A 12500-nucleotide genomic window follows, 5' to 3' on the forward strand; every position below is an offset into this window, starting at 1 on the left:
TCAAACGTGAAGATGAGCTCGGTGTTACTGTATGGACATGAGTCATGGTATGACAATGAAACAACCTCCAACAGATTTAGTAGATTTGAGAACAAAGCCATCAGAAGAATATTTGGTGTTAAATGGCAGGACAGGATTAGAAATGAAAATATGAGAGAGATTACTCGAGTGCCATATGTGGATGAGATCATGGTGAGGGGTAGATGGAAATGGTTTAGGCATGCTCTTCGCACTCCCCATGAGAGATAAGTTCACCAAACTTTCAACTGGGCTCCACAAGGCACTAGAAGAGTTGGAAGACCCAGGCCTACATGGCTGAGGACCATGAAGCATGAAGTAGGAGATGATGAATGGAGAAGTATTGAATTAAAAGCTCAAGATAGAGACGACTGGCGAAATCTAACTTAGGCCCCTTGCGTCAATAGGCGTAGGAGGAGATGATGATGATGATGATGATGATGATGATGAAAGTCAACATTGATTCACATTTATCCATCTTTAAAAGCTTTCTTGTAGCTCCAAAAAGCTCTTAACCTTCCTGATCCTTCCTTGATGAAGTCTTTCAAAGGGGCATATTGGATTTTGAGTAGTTTTGAAAATAAAAAGAGAATAATATTGAGTGGGATGAAATACAGAAATGCGTAGCCAAACCCTGACAAAGGGTTATTGTGGCCGATGTGGTAACGTCCCTGACTGGTGAACTCCAGACTGGGGTTCAAGTCCCGCTCAGACTCGTTAGTTTCTTTGGTCACTGCATCCTCACCATCCTTGTGAGCTAAGGATGAGGATTTGGGGGAGCCCATAGGTCTATCTGCTGAGTAATCAGCAGCCAGAGAGAGAGAGAGAGAGAGAGAGAGAGAGAGAGAGAGAGAGAGAGAGAGAGAGAGAGAGAGAGAGAGAGTGAACAGAAATTTTGTTTTCGAGTCTGGTGCAATTTATTTTTTTTTTTATTCTTATTATTGAGTTTCAGATTCCATAAAATGGAAAATAGTTATGAAATAAAACATTATATTATTTCAAAACCCATAATTTCTTTTTTAGAAAAATTTCTTTTAAAATACACGATAGACAGACAGACAGATAGAAATAAAATCTGAAAGTATGAAAATGTTCTATAACAGAATAAACCCAATTAATTCCTTTAAGCAAAAAAAAAAAAAAAAAAATATTACGATACATTGTTTATTCTTCTATTTGTTCACTGAGTTCGTATCAGCCTCCGGAGACACAGCTATAAAATAGAACAAAAAAAGTTTGAGCAAACACTAACGTTATAACGTTGTTGCTGTTTTTGAAATATTTTATTTTGATTATTCATTACTTCTCTTGTAGTTTATTTATTTCCTTGTTTCCTTTTCTCGCTGGGTTATTTTTCAGTGTTCTCTCCCTTTGGCTTATAGCAACCTATTTTTCCAACTAGGGTAATAATAATAATAATAATAATAATAATAATAATAACAATAATAATAATATCATTATTATTATTATTATTATTATCATCAATATTATTATTAATAATAATAATAATAATAATAATAATTATAATAATAATAATAATAATAATTATAATAATAATAATAATCGTGGAAAACCCAACTTGCGTTTCTACTTCTTCATCATCATCATCTACTTCTTTGCTTACTTTACTTTAAGGGCTGTTTTTCAGGTCCTATAGAGTAGGGGACTCTCCACAAGACCTCCACAGTCACTTTATCATGTTCGTTCGAAAGCATTCAAAATTTCACACTAACGCATATTGCTCGTTTGTTGTCAAATCCACACTACCGAAACACTTTGAGAACAAGAGTCTTCAAGTTTCCTCTTGAAAGCCTTAATATCTTCAGTCTTTCGATTGTCTAGTGGGAGCTTATTGCATAGTCTCGGGGCCGCATATTTAAAGGCTCTAGAGAATACAATAAACATATATCCAAGTTCGAATAATTTGAAAAAATCTGTAACTTCTCGTGTCAAAAAAGATTTGTTCCTTGTTGTGGTGGCCGATGTGGTAACGTCTTTGACTGGTGAACGCCAGATTTGGGTTTGAGTCCCGCTCAAACTCGTTAGTTTCTTTGGTCGCTACAACCTCACATCCTTGTGAGCTAAGGATATATATATATATATATATATATATATATATATATATATATATGTATATATATATATCCTTAGTTAAGGATATAAATATATATATATATATATATATATATATATATATATATATATATGTATATATATATATATATCCTTAGCTAAGGATATAAATATATATATATATATATATATATATATATATATGTATATATATATCCTTAGCTAAGGATATAAATATATATATATATATATATACTGTATATATATATATATATATATATATATATATATATATATATATATATATATATATATATATATGTGTGTGTGTGTATATAATGTTGTGATGGCCGATGTGGTAAAGTCCCTGACTGGTGAATGCCAGATTGGGGTTCGAGTCCCGCTCAAACTCGTTAGTTTCTTTGGTCGCTGCAACCTCATCATCCTTGTGAGCTACGGAAGGGGTGTGGGTTGGAGAGCCTATAGGTCTATCTGCTGAGTCATCAACAGCCACTGCCTGGCCCTCCTTGGTCCCTAGCTTGGGTGGAGAGGAGGCTTGGGTGATGATCATATGGTCAGTCTCTAGCCTATAGGTCTATCTGCTGAGTCATCAACAGTTATTGCCTGACCCTCCTTGATCCTTAGCTTGGGTGGAGAAGGGCCTAGGGCGCTGATCATATGGCCAGTCTCTAGCCTATAGGTCTATCTGTTGAGTCATCAACAGTCATTGCCTGGCCCTCCTTGGTCCCTAGCTTCGGTGGAGAGGAGGCTTGGGCGCTTATCATAAGATCAGTCTCTAGTCCATGTCCTACTTGACAGGGCAATGTCACCGTCCCTTGCCTCTGCCATTCACGAGCGGCCTTTAAACCATAAAATCAGATTGTAGATGCTTCATAAGCCTCCCATAATTACACAGAGGATCAAGATATAGAACCTCTTGAAGTGCAAGGGAGATTTAGTGTCTACAGATGATTTGTGGTCTTTTTTTAGGTGATTTAAGATAAGGCAAGGTCGTGTAAGGGAAGGCTCGTGTGATGTTCTGAAGAAAAATGGCTGTACATAAATCTCGTTTCTCCCCGGTTGGATAATCTTGGCAAAATCAGAGTTCGGCTAAAAGATGGAAAAGGATGAAAAGAACAAATACTTTTCGCGTAGGGACAACTCTTTCTTACTCTATTAAGTCTACTGTTTGTTAGTGTTTTTTCTATTTCTGGAATTGGATGTTTTTTTCTGTGTCTGGAATTGGATGTTTTTTCTATTTCTGGAATTGGATGTTTTTTCTATTACTAGAATTCAGTGTTTTTCTGTTTCGGGAATTTGGTGTTTTTATACTTCTGGAATTGGATGTTTTTTCCTATTTCCCAATTCGATGTTTTTTTCTATTTCTGGAATTGGATGTTTATTTTCTATTTCTGAAATTGGATGTTTTTTCTATTTCTGGAATTGGATGTTTTTTCTATTTCTGCAAGTGGATGTTTCTTCTAGTTCTGGAATTGGATGTTTCTTCTATTTCTGGAATTGGATGTTTTTTCTATTTCTGGAATTGGCTGTTTCTTCTATTTCTGGGATTTGATGTATTTTTCTATTTCTGGAATTGGATGTTTCTTCTATTTCTAAAATTGGATGTTTCTTCTATTTCTGGAACTGGCTGTTTCTTCTATTTCTGGGATTTGATGTATTTTTCTATTTCTGGAATTGGATGTTTCTTCTATTTCTAAAATTGGATGTTTCTTCTATTTCTGGAACTGGCTGTTTCTTCTATTTCTGGGATTTGATGTATTTTTCTATTTCTGGAATTGGATGTTTCTTCTATTTCTAAAATTGGATGTTTCTTCTATTTCTGGGATTTGATGTATTTTTCTAATTCTGGAATTGGATGTTTTTTCTTTCTGGAATTGGATGTTTCTTATATTTCTGGAATTGGATGTTTTTTTCTATTTCTAGAACTGGATGTTTCTTCTGTGTCTGGGATTTGATGTATTTTTCTATTTCTGGAATTGGATGTTTTTTTTTTCTATTTCTAGAATTGGATGTTTCTTCTAATTCTGGGATTTGATGTATTTTTCTATTTCTGGAATTGGATGTTTTTTTCCTATTTCTAGAATTGGATGTTTCTTCTAATTCTGGGATTTGATGTATTTTTCTATTTCTGGAATTGGATGTTTTTTCCTATTTCTAGAATTGGATGTTTCTTCTAATTCTGGGATTTGATGTATTTTTCTATTTCTGGAATTGGATGTTTTTTTCCTATTTCTAGAATTGGATGTTTCTTCTAATTCTGGGATTTGATGTATTTTTCTATTTCTGGAATTGGATGTTTTTTTCCTATTTCTAGAATTGGATGTTTCTTCTAATTCTGGGATTTGATGTATTTTTCTATTTCTGGAACTGGATGCTTTTTATATTTTTAAAATTGAATGTTTTTTCTCCACTAGATTAAATCGTTTGTTAAAAAGGATGTTTAAACTTCAATACGAATACATGAATATAATGGATTAAATGTTCGTTATGTTTGTAAAAAAAGTGATTATCTCTCTTTACTGAAGGTTGAAATGAAAAATGAAAATTTATTCACATGAATTTTCATTTAGATTTTCAGGGATCTTCGTGAAAATTCTGCTCAAAATATGAATACAACGAAAAATGAAGGCAGTTATAGATCCATAAACTTAGTAAATGTAACAAATAGATTTCACACACACACAAAAAAAACACACACACACACATATATATATATATATATATATGTGTGTGTGTGTGTGTGTGTGTATATATATATATATACATATATATATATATGTGTGTGTGTGTGTGTATATATATATATACATATATATATATATATATATATATATATATATATATATATACATATATATATATATGTATATATATATATGTATAAATATATATATATATATATATATATATATATATATATATGTGTGTGTGTGTGTGTGTGTGTATTTTGAATATACATACATTAGGTAATCCACTCCGTTGCATAAAGTACATGTATACCCCTACAATCGGTTATGGGTCAAGCTGTTTCCAAAAGAAATCTTAAAATGATGTGTTGAAAAGGTTCTAGTTTCAATAAATTTATGTATTTCATGAAACTTTCATATACCATCTCAAAATTGGCTAATACCAATTTACGTCATTATAGGTCCCGAGTTGGATGAAATACACAGTTCCTTATTGCCTATACCAATTAATATATACTTTATACTTGATAATGAAATTTATTCATGACCTTTACTATAAAAGGGATTCTCATCATAAGTTGCCCAGGGCATCAGTCACCCGTTGAGATTCTACCGCTGGAGAGTTATTGGGTCCTTTGACTGGCTAAACAGTACTACATTGGAGAACTCTCTGGTTACGGTTAATTTTCTTTGCCTACTCATACACCGAATAGTCTGGATTATTCTTTCCACATTCTCCTCTGTCCTCATACACCTGACAACACTGAGATTACCAAACAATTCTTCTTCGCTCAAGTGGTTTAACTACTGCAATGTAATTGTTTAGCGGCAACTTCCCTCTTGGTAAGAGTAAACGAGACTTTGGCTATGGTAAGCAGCTCTTCTAGAAGGACACTTCAAAATCAAACTACTGTTCTCTAGACTTTGGTAGTGACATAGCCTATGTACTATGGCCTTCCACTGTCTTCGATTAGAGTTCTCTTGCTTGAGGGTAGACTTGGGCACGCTGTTCCATCTTATTTCTCTTCCTCTTGTTTTTTAGTTTCTATAGTTTACATATGAAAGATCCAATTTAATGTTGTTACTGTTCTTAGTATATTTTATTTTGATTGTTTATTACTTCTCTTGTAGTTTATTTCTTTGTTTCATTTCCTTACTGGGCTATTTTTCCCTTTTGGAGCCCTTGGGTTTATAGCATCTTGTTTTTCCAACTAGGGTTATAGCTTAATTTGTAATAACAACAACAACAACAAAAACAAAAACAACAACAACAACAACAACAATAACAATAATAATAATAATAATAAAAACAAAATACAAGCAAAATTTAACGCATTAGTCTGGTTAACTCAAATTTCTGCTCGCTATCCGACCAATCCTATTCCAGTTTCATTTATACAGTCATATTCAACAAACCCTTTCGGGCGATCATATGAACTACGTCTATCTTACCCAAGCTTCTGGAAACAGTTTCATGCTTCAGTAACTATAGGAGAGTAGATTATTCCTCAGTTTGGTATTTGCCACGTTCTTGTCTTATTTACCAAGGATGTGGGTTAGCGTGAACCGGAAAATAGATTGTCAAAAAGTATTGGAACACAAATGATCTTATTCTTACCGGAATAAATTAAAGTCTCCATAAAAGTATGAAAATGGCAAGGACGAGAGTTAGCGGAAACTGCATCTCAGATTGTTCAAGAACATTGGAATACAGAGAAATTTTCTTATTTTTATCGAGAAAAATTAAGTGTCCCTAAAATCATGGACAGCTTATATATGAATATATATATATATATATATATATATATATATATATATATATATATATATATATATATATATATATATATTATATATATATATATATATATATATATATGTAAATAAAAATATATATATTATATATACACACACACACACACACATATATATATATATATATATATATATATATATATATACATACATATATACTGTATATACACATATATATACATATATATATACTGGATAAATAAATATATATATACATAATATATATACACTGGATATATATATATATATATATATATATATATATATATATATATATATATATATATATACATATATATATACATTGTATATATCGATATAAATTTATCTCCGGTCACGCTCAGCGATAATGCTAGATGTATATCTACTCGATCTCTCACCGTCCTTCTGATAGGGGATGGAATAGCCTTACCCTGGTGAGAGGAAGGGGGATGCATATGCGTACATATCTACCTAAACATATATAACCATCATTTTTGACGGGTCGCACACACTACATCTTATCACACTCACCCATAGGCGTTGCAATTCCATAGCTTTTGGAATCCAAGAGACCCCCGATTTGGGTCAGGTTGCAGTTCCTCTGGACGTAGTAATCCAGCATGGAGGATTCCATGAGGAAGGCGTAGTTCCCTTCCAGGACTCTCCTCACGCCTTCGTCGTACGAATGGACGAAGACGCTGGGTTTTTTATTTTCCATGAATCTCCACATCTTCTGATACGTCTCGATTTTAGAGTCCTTTTTTGCAGGGAATAGATGTACAGATTAATTATATGTGTATATGTATATGTATATATATATATATATATATATATATATATATATATATATATTTCATATATATATATTATATATATATATATTTATTTCATATGTATATTATATATATATATATATATATATATATATATATATAGAGTATATATATATATAAATATATATATATATATATATATATATATATATATATATATATATATATAAAACTTTAAGAATAAAATAGCTTTATATTTAGTATAGCAGGTAAGAAAAATCATATATTCATAATATATTGGAAATGTGGATTTAAATATGATAGATTAAAGAAAAATAAAAAAATATTTTTTAATACGAGAGCGATTCTGATTTTTAATAAAAGCCAAAAACCGACCACTATTATGAAAATAGTAAAATCTTGTTAATTTTTTGTTGGGTTACATAAATTCACGAAATACAAAAGACCATAAAATATTATTTTATCATAAGAAATTTAAAGCTAAATTAATATGAGCATAAAGAATAAGATGAATATAAAGTGGGAAAAGAAATGGGGAATAGACTTCAAAACAATTATACAGGAAAAGTGTGTTAAGAAAAGGCGGATAAAGTCAAGGCATGAGGAAATAAAAATAATAAAACAAACGATAAAAAATAAAATAGTAAAACTGAAAGACAAACACTTAGCAAAGGGAACTATAGGACGGGTGAGAGGGAGAGAGAGAGAGAGAGAGAGAGAGAGAGAGAGAGAGAGAGAGAGAGAGAGAGAGAGAGAGAGAGAGAGAGGTTAACTAACTTTTTCGTAAATACTTTTTATAAACTTCAAAAAGTTTTAAGGGACTAGATTCGATCCCGCTCTACAGGAAAGCATATCTGTAAGTAAATATATAAGTAAAAGAATAAGAATAATTATTGCCTCAAGTATTTAAGTATTGTTTAATACAGGGTAATATAGGGTCGCTTAGTTTCACTTCAAAGGATTAAGAAGACGAGCTATAGAGAGTCAAAAAGTATTGGAACACTGAGACCCGAGCTCAGCCTCGTCGAGGAAAATCAAAGTATCGAGAAAAGGACAAAAGAGGCGATGAATATTTGGGAGATAGGTTCTATATAAGCCTCATGAATATTTAATTTGTGTATATTTCCTTGCATAAGATATTCGTGTATTCTTTGATCTTTATCCTTATGTTAATTTAAATTTTTAGGAAAAGGGAAATATCATGGTATCTTTTCATGATAAAATGATATTGATTACGCATTATTGATAAAAATAAAATATTATTTATTACACATTATTGATAAAAATCAAACTGAAAGTAAAGAGATTACAGGATAACAGAGGAATAATATACAGGTACAGAAATTCAAGAAATATTTGAGATTTTTTAAGAAATATTCAAGATATTTGAAGTAAATAGTATTACAGATAACAAGCAAGTAGATTCAATTTAAGAAAAGGTTATCTAAAAAGGAGAAAATTACTTCAAGCACATTTGATACAACTCATACATCATGTTAAAACACAAAAAAACGTACCCTGAAAAAGGTCATGGTTGACCCTGACCTTTGAATGCCATATGGAATCTCGGTCTGACTTGCAAGGTCCTCAACATCATCTGCAACATGCAACATTCATCATGCAAAAAATTAATTCTCATGCATAGGTCTAATGGTGTGGTAAGCATAATAGGATAATAAGAATTTTGAGGTTACGGAGGAATAAAATGATAATTGGTACCAATTGCAAATGTTTGGAGCAGGGTCACGTTATATACCGGTCATGTTAGTAATTAGTAGTTTATGAAGGAATTTGGATCACAGCCCCAAAACATGCAGTTTATTCTGAGTAAGGGCATTCAGTCAGGGAATTTAAATCAGCATAATTGTAACAGAAACAATTATGAAGTTATTTCTTAAATGAAAACTGTTTTTTTTTTAGTTTCGTGTCAAAACAAAAATAAAACTTTTCAGCAAACGAAAAACATTAGGCTAACAGATAAGAGATATTTCTCATGCATATTGGCAAATCTGCTCATAACAAACAAACATAGTTAATTTTAAGATGAATATATACTGGCTTTTTAAGTCTCACATCAAAATAAAAGTCAAACTGTTCAGCAAACGAAAGACATTAGGCCATAAACATAGGAGATTTTTTCATGCATATCAATAAGTCTGTCCATAACAGAAACAAATATAGTTAGTTCTGAAAAGAAAAATCAATGTTTAAGTCTCACATCAAAATAAAAGTCAAACAGTTCAGCAAACGGAAGACATTAGGCCATACAGATAAAGAGATTTTTCTCATGCATATTGGTACGTCTGTACAAAACAGAAACAAATATAGAGTTAGTTCTGAAACAAAGACTCTCTTTTTAAGTCTCACATCAATATAAAAGTCAAACTGTTCAGCAACCGAAAAACATTAGTCCACACAGATAAGAGATTTTTTTCATGCATATTATTAAGTCTGTCCATAACAGAAACAAATACAGAGTTAGTTTTAAAACGAAGACCCCCTTTCTAAGTCTCACATCAAAATAAAAGCTAAACTGTACAGCAAAAGAAAGACATTAGGCCATACAGATAAGAGATATTTCTCATGCATATTGGCACGTCTGTCCATAAAAGAAACAAATATAGTTATTTCTAAAACGAAGAATCAATTTATAAGTCTCACATCATCACATCAATATAAAAGTCAACCTGTTCTGTCAACGAACGACATTAGGCCATACAGATAAAAGAGATTTTTCTCATGCATATTGGCAAGTCTATCCACAAGAGAAAAAGCAGTACTAAGTATTAAGTACTTGGAGACAATATGTGTCTTTGAAACCTTACCCTGAAAAAGGTAAGTGTGGTTCCTCCCGAAAGAGAGCCGTAGGCTATCTCAGTCTGAGAGGCCAGGTCTTCAGCGCCCTCTGCAAATGAAAGAATTTCGTACAACTCACTTTTTGGTTTAAAGGTCGCTCATGAATGGCAGAAGCAAGGGACAGTGACATTGCCCTCTTAAGCAGGACAGTGTCCTAGAGACTGGCCATATATACATATGATAAGCGACCAAGCCCTTCTTCACCCAAGCTAGGACCAAGGAGGCACAGGCAATGGCTGCTGATGACTCAGCAGATAAACTTATAGGCTGCCCCAAACACCCATCCTTAGCTCATAAGGATGGTGAGGTTACATCGACCAAAGAAAATACGAGATTGAGCAAGACTCGAACCCCAGTCTGGCGTTTACCAACTTGCTACAGAACTTACCAACGTTTTTGCAAAAAAAGTCGGAGAATTATTTAATAAGGTTCTATTTTTTTTTTTATTCAGAATGATGTGCATTTTTTTGGCTATTTTTTTGTTTTTGAGCTGTTAGTCAACTTATTTGCTAGAGAATTCATGATGTTTATGAAGAAATCTCAGAGAATTATTCAATAAGGTTCTAGTTTTTTAATCACTATGATTTGCTTTTTCTTTGGCGTCCTTGAAAAGATTTTGAATCAATGAGTTTCCCATATATTTTTCTGCCCTCTGAAGTATAAGTCAAAATATTTCTATGATACCAGAAATGTGTGTTTAAAAATACAACTGATTTTTTTGTATTGCAAGTATGATATTCCCAATCCTCTCATCTGTTTCACGTAATAGGCGACACCTGTTATAAATTTGGGGTTGTGGTGGCCTATTGGATACGTGCCTGGTCGCGATTTGTTGGACGGGAGTTCGAGAGTGGATCAAGCTCGATAGTTTCCGATAGCGTCTGCAACCTCACCATCCTTGTGAGCTAAGGATGGGATTGTGGTTGGGGGGGGGGGGCCTATAGGTCTACCTGCTGAGTAATCAGTAGCCATTGCCTGACCCTCCTTGGTCTTAGTTTGGGTGGAGAGGATGCCTTGAGTGCTGTTTATATGTATATATGATCTGTCTCTAGGGCATTGCCCTGCTACCGTATTGTCACTTCACCTTGTCCTTGCCATTCATGAGCGAACTTTAAACCTTAAAATGCAAGTGGATGAAAACAGCAGATCATTTGTCAAACTTTTTCGATATCCTCATGTCAATGCTTCTCCTTGATAAAAACAGCCTCTTGCTGCTCTTATCTGTCACGGACATCTTTTAGGTTTTCTGATATAAATAATAAACAATAGCGTAGGATATCTTCCCTGTTAGAAACATGAAAATAACATTGTTCACAAGATTAACATTTTCAACCTTTGTGATTTGAGTTCCAAAATATACCCTTATCGTCCTCTTCCTCTTCTTCTTCCCCACCGTTATCCCTACATTAAGGGGTCGGTTGCCAGATGCGGCCTCTCCAAAGGCATATCGTCTCTTGGGTGCCAACTTTGAGAATGTTTAGTCTAAAGGTTATGTCCTCAATAGCTAGACTGTAGTTTTACCACGATGAATAATAGAACCATAATGGAACAATAATTCACTTTACTTTTGCATGAACATTTCAAAAGAACTTTCTTAATTTTTCTCAGGCGGGATAATAGATATTCAAATTACTCGTCTACGCACCCCACCAAAAAACAATCCCACCAGCTGACATTTTCCCTAACCCTCACAGACCTGAAGAGTAAACAAACCATATCAAGAAGTGTTGCCAAACATATTTATCCAAATCTCCTTATGGACACAGCTCTAAGATCAACATTTCAGTTGGCAACACTGTTATTGAGGTTATATAACCGACTGCAAGAGCTAAAGTAGATCATTGTGGCCTTACCTATGGGCGTGATCATTCTTTCGACCGTGAGGAAGGCGGCGAGATTGGCCGTGTAGGAAGAGATGATGATGAGGGTGAAGAACCACCAGATGCCGCCCACTATTCGAGTTGAGCACGCCTGCACGCCCGTTTCATGAAGGCGGCCATCATTTGTTGAATGTGTTGGTGGTTGAGATGGTGACGTGGTGTAGGAGAATTCAGCGTTCATAGTCCGAAGAGAAGAGGAGAAAATTATATAATTAATTTACGCACAATAAGACATAAAAGATAACTCTCTCTCTCTCTCTCTCTCTCTCTCTCTCTCTCTCTCTCTCTCTCTCTCTCTCTCTCTCTCTCTCTCTCTCTCTATATATATATATATATATATATATATATAAAGTATATATTTATATATTTATATA

General features: G+C 33.2%; 1 pseudogene; it reads right to left on the minus strand.

Annotated features, from left to right (window-relative positions):
• Positions 1-12500, minus strand: part of LOC137636853 (glutamate receptor ionotropic, kainate 2-like) — a 59662-nt pseudogene that overhangs the window by 8593 nt on the left and 38569 nt on the right.

The sequence above is a fragment of the Palaemon carinicauda genome, unplaced genomic scaffold, assembly GCF_036898095.1.
Source record: "Palaemon carinicauda isolate YSFRI2023 unplaced genomic scaffold, ASM3689809v2 scaffold411, whole genome shotgun sequence".
NCBI classification, from domain to species: Eukaryota; Metazoa; Arthropoda; class Malacostraca; order Decapoda; family Palaemonidae; genus Palaemon; species Palaemon carinicauda.